The sequence below is a fragment of the Podarcis bocagei genome (genome assembly GCF_964188305.1).
Source record: "Podarcis bocagei genome assembly, chromosome: 1".
In the NCBI taxonomy this organism is placed as follows: Eukaryota; Metazoa; Chordata; class Lepidosauria; order Squamata; family Lacertidae; genus Podarcis; species Podarcis bocagei.
In genome coordinates this window covers 76,185,835-76,205,855 of record NC_138125.1, presented here as the reverse complement: position 1 = coordinate 76,205,855, position 20,021 = coordinate 76,185,835, and the positions used below count along the sequence as shown (strand labels likewise).

The 20,021-nt window shown below is 43.0% G+C and overlaps 1 protein-coding gene across 2 annotated transcripts in view; it reads left to right on the top strand.

Moving 5' to 3' along the window:
- SLC67A1 (solute carrier family 67 member 1) overlaps window positions 1-20,021 on the top strand; it is a 108,834-nt gene that overhangs the window by 6,570 nt on the left and 82,243 nt on the right. The window contains exon 1 of one of the 2 annotated variants that reach the window (XM_081205341.1): window positions 14,471-14,598. The exons of the other annotated variant lie outside the window; for it this stretch is intronic. The gene's annotated coding sequence lies outside the window, so the exon portion shown is untranslated. Of the gene's footprint in view, window positions 1-14,470; window positions 14,599-20,021 lie in introns of those variants that run through there. 2 annotated transcript variants of the gene reach the window in all.

The window sequence follows — 20,021 nt, the reverse complement described above, 5'->3', positions numbered from 1 at the left end:
GATTTGATATTTCGCTTTATCACTACCCGAAGGAGTCTCAAAGCGGCTAACATTCTCCTTTCCCTTCCTCCCCCACAACAAACACTCTGTGAGGTAAGTGGGGCTGAGAGACTTCAAAGAAGTGTGACTGGCCCAAGGTCACCCAGCAGCTGCATGTGGAGGAGCGGAGATGTGAACTCGGTTCACCAGATTACGAGTCTACCGCTCTTAACCACTACACCACACTGCAAAGACAAACCAGGGGCTGTGAGAAAATTAAAAAATTCTAGGGGTGTATTCACGAAGAGCTAAAAAAGATGTTTAAAACTTCTACTGAAAAGAAACCAGAGGCATATTTATTAGGTGTTTTGGGAAAAGACATCCCACAGGATAAGAAAAGGCTATTTTTATATGCCACAGCTATAGCCAGATTATTACTTGCTAAAAATTGGAAGGGAGTTGTTATCCCAACAAAAGATGAATGGATAAGTAAACTATGTGAATTTATAAAACTGGTGAAGTTAACAGCAGCCATAAGACATCAGACAAATCAGAAATTAAGGAAGGAATGGCAATGCTTTGGGACTATGAAAAAATACTGTTCTAAGGATAATATGTTGATATGCATAGACTAAGTTTGTAAAGTAGATAATCAGACAAAATAGATAAATAAGGAATAATATTTAAAAGACGCAAAGTTAATAAGATTAATAACTAGACAGAATGTCCAGTGGTGGTGAAGGGAAGTCACATATTAGACGGTATTGGTTTTCATTTATGTACAGTGTAAGTTTATTTTTCTTTCTTTTTTTGTATGTCTATTTTTGGGTATGTCTGTTCGTTGTTCTCTGTATGTCTGTTTTTTGAATATATATATTTTTTAAAATGACAGCGAGCATAAAAAAGATCTGCCTTGTACAATCCAAATGGAATTTGTATGTCAACACTGAAGTCTAAATTGTCCGCAGTTAGTGCAGAATGCTGCAGTATAACTGCTGACAGGATGGAGACCTTATTGGCATGTAACACTAGTGCCCTGGTGGTCAGTTTGCTACTGGGCCAAGTTCAATGTGTTACTAATAATATATAAAGCCCTTAACAACTTGGGACCAGTGTATCTGTGTGATCACCTTAATAAATTTTATTTATTTATTTATACATACATACATACATACCCCACCCTTCCTGGTTCAGAAAACCGGGCTCAGGGCAGCTAACAGCAAATTTTAAACACTTAATTGATGCAACAAAAAACAGCATAAAATACAATATAAAACATGGATAACAATAAATTCAGAATTCAAAAATCAATTTAGAGGAAAATCCATCCAATAAACATTAGATGATCACCAGGGCTAGCTGGCTAAATTAGTCCTATTTGGGCCAGCGAGGAGACCAGGGGAGAATTAGCTGTGGGATCCCAGAGCGGGTAATCTTCATAAAAAAAGGGGGGGGAGGGAGGGGAATTAAAGATCAGGGCTAAGTTCAGATTGAAAGCCAGACGGAATAGCTCTGTCTTGCAGGCCCTGCGGAAGGAAGTTAAATCCTGCAAGGCCCTGGTCTCATGGGACAGAGCATTCCTCCAGGTCAGAGCCAGCACTGATATAGACCCACTTGACCACTTTGCTCTGTGGACTGGCACTGTTCCAAGTGCCACATAATACCCATTCCATATTTGTAATAAACTGACATTCTACTCTAGCAGCACCCACACTTTGGGTGTGAGGCAGGCACTGAATGTGCTGATTTGTCGTGTCTGGAGGCTGAAAGCCAGCAAGGGAAGGCAGGCAGGCAGGCAGGCAGGCAGTGAGGAGATTCTGATGGCAGCATGGCCTTGAGCTGAGTGGTTAAGACTGCACTTATGAAGCTTGTAATGCCCCACTCCTGGGATTAATGTGTGCGTGATCAGACAGATCGGCAGGCCTCCTCCTCCCATACATATATCCAGTCCTTTCTCCTTGCTAGCACTATTATTTCTGCTCTCAACGTCACTAGTGCTGATGCTTGTGGTAACAGTTCAATTTAAAAACAAAACGAGAGAACTGGGCAAAACCATTTTACTTCAGCAGGAGGGTGGGGAGGGGGGCAAGGAAGGAAGTAGTTGGGGGCAAATAAGGCAGGAAAGTGTGACCACGCAGCCTTTCGCAATGGCTCCAACCACCGCTCCAACCAAGTGAGACAATTGCACTAGTCAGCTCACCCCATGCACTTTAGCTGATCTCCTTTTAAAGCCATCGAAGCACATGGCTGTCACCACATCTGGTGCCAGGAAACTCCAGCCATTAATTACGTGCAGTGTGACAACGTTCTTGCTTTCCTCTGTCTGGAATCTGCTGCCAGTCAGTTTTATCAAGTTGTAGTATTTTATCGGGTTGTAGTATTTCCAGCACTGTGGTAGCTGTTTTGAGATGGGGCAGGGAGCTGTTTTTTTGTTTTTGTTATTGAATCATTAATTGCTTTTCAGTAACTAGAAAAATGGTGCACAAATTATATTTTTTTTAAAAAGAAAAAGTAAGAACTTTGTTCCATGAGTGTATAGGGGCATATTCAGTCCCTTTCATCATGATCCCTAGCATATAATCTGCCTTTTTTCACAGCTGTTGCATGCTAATTTAAGTTTTCTTTGAATTATTCACCATGATCCTAACATCATATTCCTGGTTAGTCACCATCATTTCAGACCCTTTTGGTTTATATTTGAAGATACGTGCATCACTTTACCCTTATATTGAACCTTGTTTGTCCATTCATCTAGATTAGAGAGAAGCCTTTATAGCTATTTGCAGTCTGATGAGCTTTTCACCACCCTTAATAATTTGGTGTCATTCCAACACCTGGCCAATTCAACATTCCTTTTTAACAGATCACTGATGAGCAAATAAACAGCATTGCCCCCAATACAGATACTTGAGGAACTCTACTTTTACTTCCCACCACTGCAAGACTTTTCCATTACCTCCTACTCTCTGCTTTCTTACTAAGCCATAAGACGAACAATCTTCTTATCATGACTGCTAAGGCTGCTCAGGAACCTTTGGTGAAGGACTTTGTCAAAAGGTTTTTACACATCTAAATACACAAATAAACCTGATGATCAACATCTGCATACTTGTTTAATAGTTACTAGAATTGTTAGGGCTATTTGCTAAAGAATAGTACGAGGAATCTCCAGTTTTTGCTTCTATGAGATTTTAAATTAGTAGTATAATATTCTACCTAATCTAGTTCACTATGGAGAGAACACCAGTCACTATTACAAGTGCTTGCTGCCAACACAGTGTCAAGCATTATCTCAAAAAACTAAAACCCTCTTTCTTCCTAATCAAACCTGCTGAACTCTCCTCTACCTTGCCTTCTCCCTTTGCTGTTCTGCCGAGTCACTTTGTGGCTGTGATTCCCTCAGTTTATGCCTTCCACCTGTGTCACTGAATTATTCCTGTAGTAGATAGGTAGCCATGTTGGTCTGCCATAGTCAAAATAAAAAAAATTCCTTCCAGTAGCACCTTAAAGACCAACTAAGTTAGTTCTTGGTATGAGCTTTCGTGTGCATGCACACTTCTTCAGATACACAGTGTGCATGCACACGAAAGCTCATACCAAGAACTAACTTAGTTGGTCTTTAAGGTGCTACTGGAAGGAATTTTTTTTATTTTGAATTATTCCTGTCTGATTCTCTAACTCCCATCAGCTTCAGCCAGAATGGCCAATAGCTAGGGATGATGGCCGTTATGCTCCAGCAGCAACTGCTCAAAGGGTCCCCACCCCTGCTTTTTCCTCTTAATTTACACTTACACTAGGGGTAGGTGTTGCTGGGAGTTGTAATCCAAAACATCTGGAGGGCACCTGATTGGCCAAGGCTGGCCTAGATCTCTTGATTCAGTATGTGCTGCTGGAACACATCTGGAGCAAGGCCGGTGCCTATGCGGCTTTCATCAATGAAAATGCAACGCAACAATCACAAAGCCACATATTATGAACAATATAGGTTAAGAAAACAATGCAATCTGAAATGGCAATCAAGCCAGCTGTTTTTTAAGCAGCAGCAGCAATTACACAGTCAAGGCCTTTTAAAATGAAAACATTTACAAAGGATTGTCTAAGAGAGAATAATGAGGGAGCAGCTGGATTTCCACAGAAGGGCTTCCCGAGTTGCCAAAGTGGTAAAATAAGCTTGACTCTGTGGCCATTTCTATAAGCCAGAATACATTCTTTACATAAAACCCCAAGGTGCCCTTGGCTTGGGATATATCCCATACTACTTAATGGATGGTTAGGAGTGGACAATTGCTGTATTTTGGTTCTCTGTTCATCGGCATCAGGTCACTGCAATGCACAACTTGGTGGTGTGGAATCTAGTTGGAATCCCAGAACAATCACAGCAGAGTCTTGTGTCACAAGTATGTAGTTGTTTTTGATAACCCTCTAGAAGCCAAACAATTCCCAAATGGAAACCACTCCATTCCTCTCATCCCTAGCCTTATGCTAAGCAGGCTGCTGATCCACAGAATCATAGAAATGTAGTTGGAAGGGACCCCAAGGGTCATCTAGTCCAACCCTCTTCAGTGCAGGAATCCTTTCCACAGCTGTCCCTAGGTGGCCTCAACCACCAACCCTCTGGTTAACAGTCATGCCTTTGGCTTGTAGGCAAGATGGTTCCTGCTTTAGTGGTTCTGTCAGTCCTACAGACCTCCTACTTTTGGGAGTCTTCATTGGTCCCATACTCTATCCCAAATTTCCACTTTCCTGCCAGTTCTCCTTCTCCTTAAAAAAAGCAACAATCCCTGAAAATTTTCAGCATTTTTTCCTTCGTTCAGGTAGCAAGTTCTGGCTCACTGCTCTGTGCTGCATTCAATATATCCTCTTACTGCACACAAATCAGTTGTATGGCTTGAAATGCTTTGCTCCAGAAGTGATCTATTGGTCTCCCCTTCCACAATTATAAATTAGAAGCTAGAACACCTATTGTTCTGAGGGCTGCAAATCTTAAGTGTGTGCTTGCCCACAGTTTTCAGAACATTTTTATTGTACACAGCAAGCCCCTGGCCACATGGTCCCATGTCTGCATTTTCAGTAGCATAGGGTAAGCAGGGTCAGGCTAAGTAAAAATAAAAGGCAGATAAGGAAGGTGGGCAGCACCCTGGAGAGCTCCAAGTGGACTCCAGACAGGGCAGGCTTGAATGTTGCTCCAATAAGTGGAAAACTCAGACTGAGGGCTCGTCCACACTTACCTTTGCTCTGCTTTTCTAGGCACAGGTCTGCGTTTTAAAGCTCAGTCGGTAGAACATGAGACCCTTAATCTCAGGGTTGTGGGTTTGAGCCCCATGTTGGGCAAAAGATTCCTGCATTGCAGGGGGTTGGACTAGATGACTCTTGTGGTTCCTTCCAACGCTACAAATCTGTGATTCTGTCAAGAGAATTGCAGAGGTAACCCAGCGACTGGCTCCCAAGTACAGCCTCAATATGGCCCGAAGTGCTCTCTTGGAGATATTTTTTCTACCCTCCTCAGGAGAGGTAGTTGCCCAGTAAAAGTGGGATCCAGTATAAATAGCACCTTTAGGTTATATATATATATATATATATGCTTTCGTAGATTTTCACGGGTACAGGAATGCAGGTTTTGGTGTCTTCGGGTGTCTTCCCGTGTAATAGTTGGGGTGTCTAGGCGACGTTTCGACGAGGTCTCACTTGTCATCTTCAGGCTGGTGCTTTCGGCTTCTTGTTACTGGAACAGAGTACTGTTACTCTGAGTACAGAGTACAGAGTTACTCTGTTCCAGTAACAAGAAGCCGAAAGCACCAGCCTGAAGATGACGAGTGAGACCTCGTCGAAACGTCGCCTAGACACCCCAACTATTACACGGGAAGACACCCGAAGACACCAAAACCTGCATATATATATATATATATATATATATATATATATATATATATCCCTTTAAAATGTCTTTGCATTCTGTGAAAGCCACATTTAGGTGCTCAATATTGTGTCTGCTTCTTGAGGCTGTCTCTATTTGCACACAGGGTGAAACGCAAATATAATAATAATAATAATAATAATAATAATAATAATAATAATAATAATGGTTACATTATTGGCCTCCACCCTCTTAGGCCCATTCCAAATTACTGTGTTTTCTGCACTTGACATTATCTCCATGTAAAACCAGAAGTTCTTAAGTAAGAATTTAATTTTCAGGTTGGAGTGGGGGTGAAATTCAGAGTTATTTGGGGGAAGCTAAATTATCAAAAGGACGGATGTGGGTGGTGCTGTGGTCTAAACCACAGAGCCTAGGACTTGCCAATCAGAAGGTCCTCGGTTCGAATCCCTGCAATGGGTGAGCTCCCGTTGCTCAGTCCCTGCTCCTGCCCATCTAGCAGTTTGAAAGCACATCAAGTGCAAGTAGATAAATAGCTACCACTCTGGTGGGAAGGTAAATGGCATTTCCATGCACTGCTCTGGTTCGCCAGAAGTGGCTTAGTCATGCTGGCCACATGACCCGGAAGCTGTCTGTGGACAAATGCCAGCTCCCTCGGCCTATAGAGGAAGATGAGTGCCACAACCCCAGAGTCGTCCGTGACTGGACCTAACGGTCAGGGGTACCTTTACCTTTAAATTATAAAAGGTTTTGGGGTGGAGACTGACTTGGAATAAAAAGAGAGGGGACAGAACCCCCTGCCCCAACCCCACCCCATCTTTCCATAACCATACTTTTGGCAGTAGCGGTGGAGCTCCTCCGTGTTTCCATTCTCCCACAACTTAACAACGCTCCCTTGGAACAACACCAAATCACTACATGCCATGTTACTTCAAAGGCACTGTGGATTGCAGAGAGAGCCCCTGCTGGCAGCCGCCCCTCTCCCCTGTACAATGCTCCCATAATTATACTATATTAAGATGTGGCCTAATTTTGTGGTGGTGGTGGGGAAATACCAGCCATCAGAAAGGCCTGTGGAAAGGAGTTCCACCCCTGCAAGCAAAGTGTTTAGGAAAAGGAGGAGGAAGAGGCTGCTACCCCTGCCTGTCTCATTATGGAACATGAGTTGAGCGAGGAGGAAAGGAGTACAGCTCTGGGATGTTTTTCAGAGCAGGCTTGAGGGTGTCATCTGCTGGAGAACTGAGGTAACTGATGGATTCTCCTTGCGGCAGCGAGTGAGGTGATAATGAGGCTTTCAAGAGTTACTCTTGTTTGTGGCAGATTAGCATGGAGGAAGTCGCAGAAGGAGGAAAATAAACAAAGGCTCAATGCTTCTGTCCTATTTCGTGCTATCAGTTTAAATTGTAATGCCTCCTTGCGAAATTCTTTGCATTTCTCATCAAAAGCTTAAAGGATGCCTTTCAGGAAGCTGAATATTTTTTGGTCTAATGTGGTCTTGAAGCTATGCACTGTTAAGCTTACAGTGTACCTCGGGTTAAGAACTTAATTCGTTCTGGAGGTCTGTTCTTAACCTGAAACTCTTCTTAACCTGAAGCACCACTTTAGCTAATGGGGCCTCCCGCTGCCGCCGTGCCGCTGCTGTGTGATTTCTGTTCTCATCCTGAAGCAAAGTTCTTAACCCGAGGTACTATTTCTGGGTTAGCGAAGTCTGTAACCTGAAGCGTATGAAACCTGAAGTGTCTGTAACCCAAGTTACCACTGTACTGCCAGTCCCAGGCGACGATGCATAGGAGTGCAGTCCACGTGGTCGACTGATCTGGGACATGACCCCATGTTTCCCTAGCCAAATTCCAACATTATGCCCCCTTTTACCAGCTCACAATTCTATCACTGTCTGCTGATAATCTTAATAAATAGGGTTTTATGCTACGTACCAGCACTCTTTGTGTGTGTGTCAATAGATCAACACAGCTGCATGCATTTGTTGGACTCATGAGGGCTGTCACGACGGGCTCCTGCACTTCAAGATTTACAAAGCACTGCTGTACCTCATAAAATTTCCATTTTCCGAAATCGGTGAATATTTTCACCTTCCCTCCAATCTCAGAAATATCCCCCAAAGTGTCCCCTTGAAATGCGTGTGTGGGATTTAGGGGGCATTATCACTTCACTAATGCAAATACACATATATTGTACCAGTTTAAATGTGGAATAACTGGTTCTTTGGTGTGTGATGATGCTGCTGCTGCTGATGATTTTGCTATGAGTACATGGTTTAAGTAGCCAGTGTATGTTTTGTTATATGACTAATTGCAACAGAAGACAATTTAGTGTAGCTTTATTAGATATATAAAAAGGGGGTTGGTGGTAGGTTGGGATGGGGAAGAAATTTAATTCACTTCTCATTTAAAGATTAACCCACTTCAGTCACACTGTCCGCAACATTACGCATATCCAAACATAGTCCTCCTTCCAGATTCATGTAGTGGAGTTTTGAAAGGAAGCTCTTCAGCCAAGTAATGTTTACAAAAATGCGGACACCAGAGCAAATTGTGCATAAAAATGTACCTATAAGCAAAAATAATGTACAAAGATGCATTCTATTCAGGGAAATTGCTTTGCAAAAATGTGTATATTAGGCAAAATTGCATAGAAAATTTGGCATATTTTAAGAAATTCATATTAAAATGCTGATGGAGTCTCATGAGGACTTTTTTAATAAAAAAAATCACAAACTGCTGTGGAAAATTGGAGGACTGAGCTTAAGATTGGAAAAATGAGAGGTAGGCAAAGTTTCTCATGTCACAATACTTTAAAGTGTTGAAAAATTATATGTTGCTTTTGAAATCCCTTATTTCCATACAACAGAGAGAGAGAGAGAGAGAGAGAGAGAGAGAGAGAGAGAGAGAGAGAGATCTCCTTTTGGTCTCCTCTGGTCATTCTGTGACACACTTTTCTCCTTTTATTCTTGCTGAAGAAAAAACCCCCACTCATGTTAAATTTCAAATGATTTGCATGTAGAATTTTCTGAGTTCCAGAATTAGCCATATCTAGAGCTAACATACACCAACACTGAATCTATGAATGAATAATTAGAAGCACCATCTTACGTTTACTCATAAGTAAGCACCACTGAGTTCAATGAAACTCCCAGGTATATACGTTCTAGTTCCTAAGTTTATTGTTCTAAATGCCATGACAAAACTGCAGCAACAGTATCAACAAAACAATACAGAATAAACATCCACAGCACAATCAAAAGCCCTTAATGAAAGAGAGAGACATACCAGAGACACCAACAAACTTAAATCTCTCAGGTATGTGTGCATAAGGCATTGCAAATTGCCTTTGTGCCCCTCCCCTCCCCCCCCCCTCTGTGGAATGGTCTCCTAAGTGAGACGCACCTGATGCCATCAGTGACATCTTTTCCCTGCCGGGTTGAGATTTTCCTCTTCTGGTCATTTGATGGATTATAATCCGATCATTGCAAGGTTTTATGTTCCTTGTGATCCCCTTCCAACCCTACAATTCTATGATTTTATGCTTCAACCTTTGTGCAGAGATTTCAAGAGAAATGTACTTAGCTAACAGTAGCCTCTGGATCTAAGTGACTATTTGTGGTTCTTTGGTGCCCTCTAATGTTCAAAAAGCCATGAAAATCAACATTCAGTACTAACTGCCAATGTGAAAAGCAAAACACACAGAGAGACATAATTTTATGTGTATTCCGCCTTTCCACAGTTCAAGGCGGCTTACAGCATGAAAAAAACAACCCATAACTAAAGCATAAAAGTAGTCATAAACAATAAATAAAACATTTTAAAGAAACACACAATGGAACGGAACAATTTCCACATAAATCACAGCAAGATCTAAAATAAAGGTACCAAACAAAAACCCAACGGCAACAACAGCAAAAAAGAAAACCCACAACAAAATTCCATAAACCCCAGCCTGAGAGTCTGTTCAGCAGCCTCACCTTTTGTAGCTGGAGTCAGTCAGGGCCCTGCCCTCCCAAGCCTGGTGAAAAAGGCCTGCAAGACAGGGAACAGGCCCTCCCCAGCACAGGGGGTCAACAGCCTCCAGATTCTCAGGAGGCTCCACTACTTTTTCAAGTTGTGTAGAAATACAAGTTCTTCCTGGTGCTGGTGCGGCTTCAGCATTTTGAAGGGGGGGAAATTGTCCCTCTAAGAAGCCCTCCCAATATGCTTGTCAAAAAGAGAAATCCTTTCATGGGTTGGATAGGACTTGTCAGTACAGTATCAATGTGTTCCTTGATAATCTTTTTTTTTTTTTTTGTATTTTGCATTCAAGAGGATATGTGACTTCATCATTTGGGGGGAATGGAGAATGAGATTCTAATGTGACAGGCTGGCATAAGTCAGGGCAGCATATAATAGACAATTTCCTCCTCAAAGCATGACCCCAAAGACTTCTTCCTGTCATGTTGTGTTCAAATTTTGGTGTGACACAATTCAAAATGTGAAAGGCACACACACATACAGCTCCTTTGAAATGATCAGGCACAATGCAAGAACAAGGCTCTTAAGACAGCTCCCATTCATTTCAGTGGTGGGGGGAGGGTTGCACAGGCAAACTTCCTGATGGATCGGGTCCTTTAAGTACACAATCCCGACTACAATCCTAAATATATTTCATTGGAAATAAATTCTGTTGAAATGATTGGGGCCCTCCCCCTCCAAATAACTCTGAATAGGACATAAATCACGCTATATCTACATCTGCAGATTAAATCCTTCTATAAAACCACTTAATCCTTCATTTAGAAATATAAATACTGAATTTAAACTGTGGCGGCTCATTTCTGGAATCGTTGCAATGCTGGGAATGCAAAAGCTGGCTATCATTTCATTAACATCCAAGACGTTAGGAAGATACTGGAATGAGGCAGGGTTCTCGAAAGCCTCTTGTGGTTTGTCAGAGGAACGCTGTCAATTTTCTCAGTGCACGCTACATTTTGCAAACAGCAAAAGAGTTTTGAGAGAGGGTTGCAGGAGGGCTTGAGCCTCTTTGGGGCTACAGGATGGGATGCACCCAGGACAGTGAAGTCCTCCTATCCTCCCAGGATGTCCATTGTCTCTACTTGGACAGGAAGGCTTGACTGCAATGGCTATGAGTTCTCCTTGGTAGCAACAGCATCTGCTGTGTCTGGTATCTGACCTCTGACTCTCATTCAGTGCTATACAGTACTTGTAAGGACTGAGCGGATCCAGTCAGTGATCCAGACCAGGATCCTGGAATGCTCTGGCCTAAGCAAGCTTAGTCCACCCCAGGACTTTTGGGAGTTCTGGAAGCAAGAACTCCAGTCTGTATGTAACCCGGCAAGGAAAGTGCTCTGTAGTATACTATGATCTTTGTTTAGCAAATGGAGTCTGCATCTAAGTTCTGTGTCCCAGGCCTCTGAACTTAACAGTACTAATGAGAGTGCTTCTGTGTATTGGCAGGATGCCTCCATAATTGCAACCTGCCACCACAAGTCTTTCTAGCCCTTGATTCCCTGGCCTTGTATTTAAATAATAATAATTAGGCATTTATAAATGAATACACTTGCTTGAGCAACTTTCTACCTCTTACCATGCTGCTCTCTTGATAAGACCTCAGATATCTCCTCCAGTCCAACACCAAATGGACAATTTCTACACAACTCAGGTCCAATCAGTTTGAATAACCTGATAAATCTAGGTGCTTAGACCCAGAGTGTCCCTTCCATGAATGGAAGGTCTCCTCTTGCAAAATAATAATAATAATAATAATAATAATAATAATAATAATAATAATAATAATAAATTTTATTTGTATCCTGCCCTCTCCGGCTAAGGCTGGGCTCAGAGTGGCTAACATCATAAAAACAATACAATAAGCATAAAAACAGACATCAAATAATTAAAATACATCTTAAAATTAATTCAGTTAAGTTAAAATCTGGGCAGGTGGCAATTATCAGGTTGGAATTGAGAGTGGTTAATAATGCCAGGACCAACTGTTCCCACTGGTTATACAAGGACCTGGGAGCGGGTTGGGAGCCTCCTTTGGGCTTGTTTTATACAAAGGAAAGTAAGTAAAACTGCATCCTACCCAAAGGCCTGGCGGAACAGCTCCGTCTTGCAGGCCCTGCAGAAAGATGTCAAGTCCCGCAGGGCCCTCCTCTCTTGTGAGAGAGCGTTCCACCAGGCCGGGGCCATGGTCAAAAAGGCCCTGGCTCTAGTCAAGGCTAGTCTAATTTCCCTGGGGCCCGGGATCTTCAAGGTGTTGTTGTTAGCATGCCATAAGGTCTTCTGTAGGGTATACCAGGAGAGGCGGTCCTGTAGCTACGAGGGTCCTAGGCCGTATAGGGTTTTAAAGGTTAAAACCAGCTCCTTAAACCTGATCCTGTACTTCACCGGGAGCCAGTGCAGCTGGTATAGCACCGGGTGAATGTGATCCCACGACGAGGACCCCGTAAGGAGTCTCACCATGGCATTCTTCAGCTGCTGGAGTTTCTGGGTTAGCTTCAAGGGCAGTTTCAACGGACTGAGATGGAGTAGAATCTCCTGCTGGGGACGTAGGGGAGGCAATTTTCACTGATTTTTCCTTCCCTCCTCCCACGCTGTTTACCCAGAATAGCTTTTCAAAGGGCTGCAGGGGGAAGGAGGAATTGCCGTCCCCAAAAATAAACCAACCCCCACTCCACCCCTATCTTCAGCTTAACTGTTTTTATGACTTTCTATAGGCACTGACAGTGCAATACAATAAACACCTATTTGGAAGTTCAGTATGCTCCATTTAATTAATTTGGATTTACTTACTTCTAAGTAACATTCACAGGACTACACTGTAACCGCAACTCTGACCTAGGTGTCCTTTTGCTGTAGGTGTAGGAAACCTGTGGTCTTCCAGATGATGTTGGAGTACAATTGCCATCATCCTTGACTATTGTCATTGCTTTCTGGGGCTGATGGACTTGTAGTCCATTCAGAAAGCCACAGGTTCCCAGCTTCTGTTTTGCTGAGAATCATTGCACATTTCATGAACTGAATGGATTTAAGGAACGTTTTATTTTAGCATGAATTTTTATTTTGAAATTAAGTGTAAAACATAGCCAGCAAGAAGAACACACCAACAATACAAGATCACTAATTAAGTGTAAAAGAAAGCTCACTGATTACAGTTGTTATCTCTTGTGGGATGATTAGCATAAAACAGTCTATAGAGGAATTACTGAGAGTTTGGATGTATAAATTATGCAGCCAAATCAAAGTCAGAAAAATGTGCATCTATATTTGATTTATGTGATCTGAATGTGATCAGACGCTTGAAATGAAGTTTTATTTTATAGTATTCTAGTATGTTGTTTTGTTATTAAACTTTCTGCTCTCTCAGGTTGTATATAGCCTAAAACTTAGGATCTGGTATACAGTAGATATCTAAGTTGCTGAAATGTATCGTAGCCAATTGCCTAGAGTGGAGCTGAAAGGAACGGCATGTGCAGTTTGAATTTCACCAGAGAAAGGCAAAACAATTTTTAATTTGGGGAGCTGGCAGGCAGAAAAGAACAAATAGTGGGGTTTTCTTTTTCTTTGGGAACAGAACTACTTGTCTTCCTGCCAGCTTGCCTGCTACCTGTTTCAACTTGAACATTTGTGAACAGACATTGCAAAACATGTCCCCATTGCAAATCTCTAGAGCTTTCTCCTCCAAAAGATGCTGTTTTACATTGTTTCAATTGGCCTGCTATAAGTATCATACTTTTGTTGCCTATTTCTTTTGTAATTCGCATTAATGTCGTTCACTCCTTTGGGGGCCTTTGTGCCAAAAGTGATGTAGAAATAAAACAGACCATAGCAAAAGAAAGGTGATCCTGTGAATCTGCCTTGGATCTGTTCACCACTTGGGAAGCTGAGGAGACTGCGCGGAATGCGAGGAGAGGGAGGGAACTTCTCAATTTTAAATTTGCAATAATCATATTAATGTTTCACTCTGTATGGTCTTGGACACAACTCAGTCATCTAGGTGAAACAGCAGAGAGACTGAAGTACTGCCTTGGTAGTGTGCAAACATGGCTTGTATTTGGCACTTTTTAAATATGAAAAAGGCACCAAATGAGAAAAGAAACCTGGTCAAATTCATGCTGCAGTTGCAAAGGAAGAATTGCTGACTTCAAGCAACTGTGCCTTGAAATTCCAATATGGAAAAAGCACAGTTCCCCCTCAATGGATCTGCTAGTGTGAAGGAAGAGATCTTTGGATCCCATGAAGCAATGGAGTAACAGTTCTGTGTGTTTACTGCACAACAGAATGGCTTTCTGGGCAGTCACAGAGTCACCAATGTCCCACCTGTCTTTCACTGTTAACCTTGGAACAGCAGAGCAGCAAGCTACCCTCAGAGAACATGCACACCAATGGTGAGAGGAGGATGCCAATGTTCTGTGATCAGAGGACAGTCTCTAATTTGCAGAAAGTCTAATTGCCCTTGTGGCAGACATTGTATCACCCTGGCATACTGTAGAATATACTGTAGGCTCTTTCGATAGCAAAGGAGTAGCTGTTGCATCATTGCTGGAGCCTTTCATAGCTTTACTGCTCTGCTCCCTGTTGATAATTTTTACACAGTCCCTATTAGGTATAAACCAGGAAGTCAGGCATTCTTTCTTCACTTGTGTAACTTGGTAGTAAATGAAAGCTGAGAAGGGCTGTTTATGCTCAGTTGAACTGAATGTTGCAGTTGAGTCGACCTTTTGTTAGTCTGTAAGTATTTTTATTTTATTCAATAACAAATATGGTCATTAACTATTGTTCAATAACAAATATGGTCATCAAGTATTGTTTTCATTCACTCATTTTGTAATTCATTTTGCACAAATTGTATTGCTAGAAATGTTACTAGGTGCCATTGGGGCTAGAGCAACCTGAGTTCACCAACTACCAAGTCTGTTTTTGCCTAGCAGGCTACATCTTTTGAAGGAAGAAAGGAAACAATAACCAGAATGTGATCAGATATGCACTGAAAATCACTCTGCATTTATTTTCCAAACCATCATAGAAACATAGGAAGAATGGGGGCTTGTGGTGGCGAACTCATATTCAAAAGTTGTTATATAGTTTTAAATAGTACTTGGCTGCTGTTGAGGCCAAGTTATGGTCTGGGCAAATTCACCCACAATGCTTCACTCTGAGGAAGGATCCCATTTTGTTGGCAGTGGGTGGGCAAGGCAAGGGCTGAGATAGTGGGTGGGAAGGGGAGAGAGGGAAAGGGGATGGAGGAGGAGAAGGTTGTATCAAAGTATGTGAAACTAAGTCAGAGTTAGGACAGCAGTCAGGGAGAGAAACTGGTTAACAACTGAATAACCCAGAAGTGAATCAGTGAAAGTATAGCAAGAGCAGGAGGGTCAGAGAGAGTTCGGAGTCGAAAGAAAGCTTGTTTAAATAAAGTTATTTGTTTTATGATACTCCCGCTCGACTCTTAGGGTTCATCCACACTTCACCCTATGCTTTCCAGGCATGGGTCTGAGAGGTTTTCTGTTTGTTGCTGTTATTAAGGACTCTAGAATCAACTTGTTGTTTTGGGGTGATCAGAGGCAGAATTGTTTGTGGGACAAGAGATCAGAATTTGTATGAGCAACTGTTGCGAGAAGCAGATTTAACACTGCATCAGTGTTAAAGGCAGAGATAGGCAGGGCAGCAGAACTTTCTGAAGCAAGAATTAAACCATTAGCAGGCACAGAAGAGACACAGGTGCAGAACACTGGGGTATGCAACATAGCGATGGGGCACCCAGGATACAATGCCTGTATTGTGGGAAACAACATGTAAAGAGTAATAAATAAATAAAAATACCTAGCACATGTGGACTGCAGTGTGGGGGGGAAATGGGGAGGGACTTGGTCCCAGGTGCAATTTTTTTAGGGGGTGTCCCCAGGTGCCTTCAAAACAAGCTCCGTCATCGGAATCTGGCTCTGGCACATGAAGGAGCTGTGTCTGGGCTGTGGTGCTCATGCCTGGCTGCAGCTCTGTTCCTTGGTCAGGTCTGACCCGTAGGTGGAGAGCAAGAGAGTCAGCGGCAATGCTGCTGCCCACCCTCCTCAGCTGAGGTGCGCTTTGTGCCCAGCCATGGCAGCTCCACCCCCAGGTCGAGTCTGTTCCAGGGGCAGGGAAAGGACAGTGCTGCCCACACTTCTGGCTGTGGGGCTTGCGCCTGGCCACAGCTGTGCTCCCAGGGCAAGTTTGACCGGGGGGGGCGGAGAGCAGGAGGAGAGTTGGTGGCAGCTTCTCTACCCCTGTCCTCACTTGGACTGTGCTGCGTGGAGGGCGGCCTCTGCATCCCGTCCTCCTCAGGTGGCGTGGGCATATGCTGTGCCACTGGTGCAAAGCACATGGTAAGCCAAACCATTTTCAAAGCCTGTGCAGGAGGGTGAAGAAACCTCTGAGACAGTGAAAACAGTGCAGGAAGACAGTGATGAGTCTGAACACTGTCAGGATATCCTAAGATTGACTTTGGGATCACCATATCCGGATGTTCACATAGTAGGAAATACTGGGGGAGGGGACTAATACCTACCGTACTACACTTTTTTTATATGCTGTTGAACAAAAAAATGGTTTGCTCTCTGTTGGATTGTGAAGCAAGCTGCAATGCGCTGCCAGTGACAATGGTTAATGAAAAGACAGACAGTGAACCATGTCACCAGAGTATCCTGAAATCTGTGGGCAAGTGCAGAGTTAAGATTTGCAACAATAAGTTTTATTGCTTAGAATTTGTTATTGTGAACGGAGAGACCATCGATGGGGAGCAAAGCAGTGCAAGCCATGCAACTCATTCAGGTACAACATCAGAATAGAGTATATGTGCCACGGACCAGTGAAGAGAGCAAACCAGCTGCCTGGACAATGGTGAATATATTGCAGATGTTTGGTGGTGTTTTTCAGGGAGCGGGACATCTAGCAGGGAAGTTGAATGCAAATCCATTGAGAACTCCCCTGAGAAGGGTACCAGTAGCACGGGCAGAACTGCTGAAGCAGGAACTGGCCAGCCTACAAGCTAAAGGCATGGTTGCCGCAGTAAATTATAGTACAGCATGGATCAGCAGTCTTATTTATTTTCTGCAAACCCTCGGGAAGGCTGCATATTTGTATTGATCCTAAACCTTTGAACAGAGCATTAAAATGCAGCCATTACTCACTATCATCCATTGATGGTGTAGGAAGTGACCTACCCCGAGCCAAGGTTTCCTTTTTTTTTTTTAAAGCAATTTTTATTGGTTTTTCACCTTTTATAAAAACATGACACACACAAAAAAGACAAAGACAAAAACATGTATAATTTCAGAAAATCCTACTTTCTTAACCTTGTTCCTTGACTTCCCCCCACCCCCTTTCATGCACCCCAATTCCCATAATTTTGTCAGCAAGTTATTATTTCTCCTCTTTACCATCTTAATATTACATCTTTTATGAAAAATAAGTTTTTTCCTAAGTTGGACTCAAATTCCCTTCCATCGATTTCCCATTTTGTATTAGATAAAAGTCATATTAACTAAACCCAAAAGTCATAAGTGTTTTTACAGTTCTATTCTTCCCTCCCTCCCATCCCCGGTTTTCGTCCCTTCCCCAATACGTGTCCAAAATAACAGTTCTTAGCCTGGATTCCTCACATCCGAGGCTTTCAAGTCTCTTTCAGTCCCTCTCCGCCGGTCTTGTTGGTAGTCCTTTATGTTGGTCGTCGAATCTCGAAGGAGTTCTATCCCCATCAAACCAGGTTCTCTTCCCACCAGAGTATTTAAGAACAACTGCTGCAAAAGTTCCACAGGCCATGCATCTTCAGAGTCAGAGTGGAGGCCCCAATCATATTTCTTCTTTATTTTAAGTTCCTGTATTCCATATACTCCAGGGGCCTCCTCCTTTGTCTTTTGCATCTTTCGCAGATTTGTAATCGATGTGATCCAAAAATCTCCTTGCTTATACTCCACTAGTGTAAGCTTCTGGTTGGTACTTTCCATCTTTACTTTCTCTTTTCCTTGTTTAGTCTCCTCCACTTCTTGAGATATCATTTCCAATTCAGCTGCAGATTCTTTCTCATTCAAGTCCTCAATACATTCAGCAGAGCTGCTTATTCCAGAGGTCAAGGTCGTGAGTTGTTTATTCATAGTCAGACTCTGCTCTTGTAAGATTCCCACCAAATAGAACATTCTTTCAATTTCCGCTAGTAACTTTCCATCCGCAGCCATTGTAATGTCACAGAATTCCCCCTAGAGGGAATCTGGTTACTTAGTAATCTTTCTCCAACAAACCTCTGACTCGTTGTTGTTTCTTTGTTTCCAACGATTTTAGTTCAATTGTAACTCATTTTAATCCAGAGGGATCTTAAATAACAATTTTTCAGCTTTAAACTGTCCGTTTGACAGCTTTGACAGCTGTCAAACTCCGTATTCCTCTTCCATATGCTCAAACACAGGACGCTCCCGGGCCCGGGAGGGGGGGTTATACACAACAGAAAGAAAACTTCTAAAATTCCACTCTTTCACTCCAGCTCAAAATTTCTTTTCGCCAAATCTTGGAAGTTAATGTCTTTTTTAACTCACCCCGCAAAGGGTAGGCTCTCCAGCTTAGTTCTTCTATTGTGTGCGGACTTCCCTTTAACACACACCCCGGTCGTACCGAATTCACAAGTAAATATTTTAAAGTCCCAAATATTTTAAAGTCCCAATTCCGCTTTACTCATGGGTTGTTTCTTTTCCAGCCGAATTCAGGGAAAAAAGTCAGCACTCTTCAGCCATGGCACGCGGCTTCGCTCCACTGGGGTAGCGGTCTACTCCCAGCACCGCGCCGCTCTCCGTACCCTCTCCGAAGCCTTTAAAAAGGCTCTTCGTGGGTCAGAGGGGGCGTTTAAGGTGCCCACCGAGTCACCAGGTCTGCAGGCATCCGCGCCTGCGGTTTTTGAGGGTCTCCGCGTCGCCGTCGCGGCAAGACCCATCTCCAGCGGAGCCGATTCCCTCCGGAGCTTGGAGGGAATCCGCCATTAGCTGTTCGCGCTAACCCGGAAGTCCCGAGCCAAGGTTTCCTCTGTGTTTGAAGTAAAAAAAAAGATTCTGGCATACAGAACTCAGCTCAGAGTCAAGCTGTCTTGCCACTTTTGCAACTCCTTTTGGCAGGTATATTTGGCTGTGGATGCTGTGGGCCCTGCCTTGAAGTATTTCAGCATCGACTGAATCAAAAAGCAGAGAATGTTCCAGGCCTCAATATCATTGCTTATGACATACTAATTGTGGGAGAAGATGATACTGGAAAGGAAGCTGCAAGAGATTGTGACAAAAAATGAAGCATGTTTTTGGAGAGGGGCAGAGAAAGAAATACAAAGCCCAAATAAAGTCAGGTTACAACTAAAGGAAGTGCCATACATTGGCCACCTGTTGACAGCAGAGGGTCTGAAAGTGGACCCAGCAAAAGTATGAGCAATCCAGGTGTTACCAAGACCTAAGGATGCAAAGATTTTTTGGGAATGGCAAACTACCTGGCTAGCAGATTAGTGTGAGCCACTCCGATAGCTAACACACAAAGAGGTAGAATGGGAATGGTCAGAAAGTCGTTTGAGAAGATAAAGGACGCCATAGCCAGGAGTCCTCTATGAAGGTATTACAATCCAGGGGAGCAGTTAGTGTTACACAATGTGATGCATCTGAGACAGGGCCAAGAGCTGTGCTGCTACAGAAACAGCAGCCAGTTGCATTTGCCAGTAGAGCACTATCAGAAACTGAAAGAGGATATGCACAGATTGGAAGAAAGAACTGTTGGCTGTAGTGTTTGGCATGAAATGCTTCCATCAACTTACATTTGGCCAGAGAGTGCATGCACAGTTGGACCATAAGCCACTGGAAACCATCATGCAGGAGCCATTGCTGAGTGCCCCAAACAGGCTTCAGCACATGTTGTGAACCACCTGAGATAAACAGGTGAAGGGTGGGATAGAAAGATTATCTCAACATGGTAAACTACTGCTACAACTTGGGGGGGGGAGAGAGATCCACTGCCAGATATTATATCTGAGACAATTATAAAGAAACTAAAGTGCCATTTTGCCCACTATGGAATAGCAGATATTATATGCTCTGACAACGGACCACAGTTTCAGAACATTCCAAAAGCAGTGGGAATTTGATCATCAGACATCCCCAGAG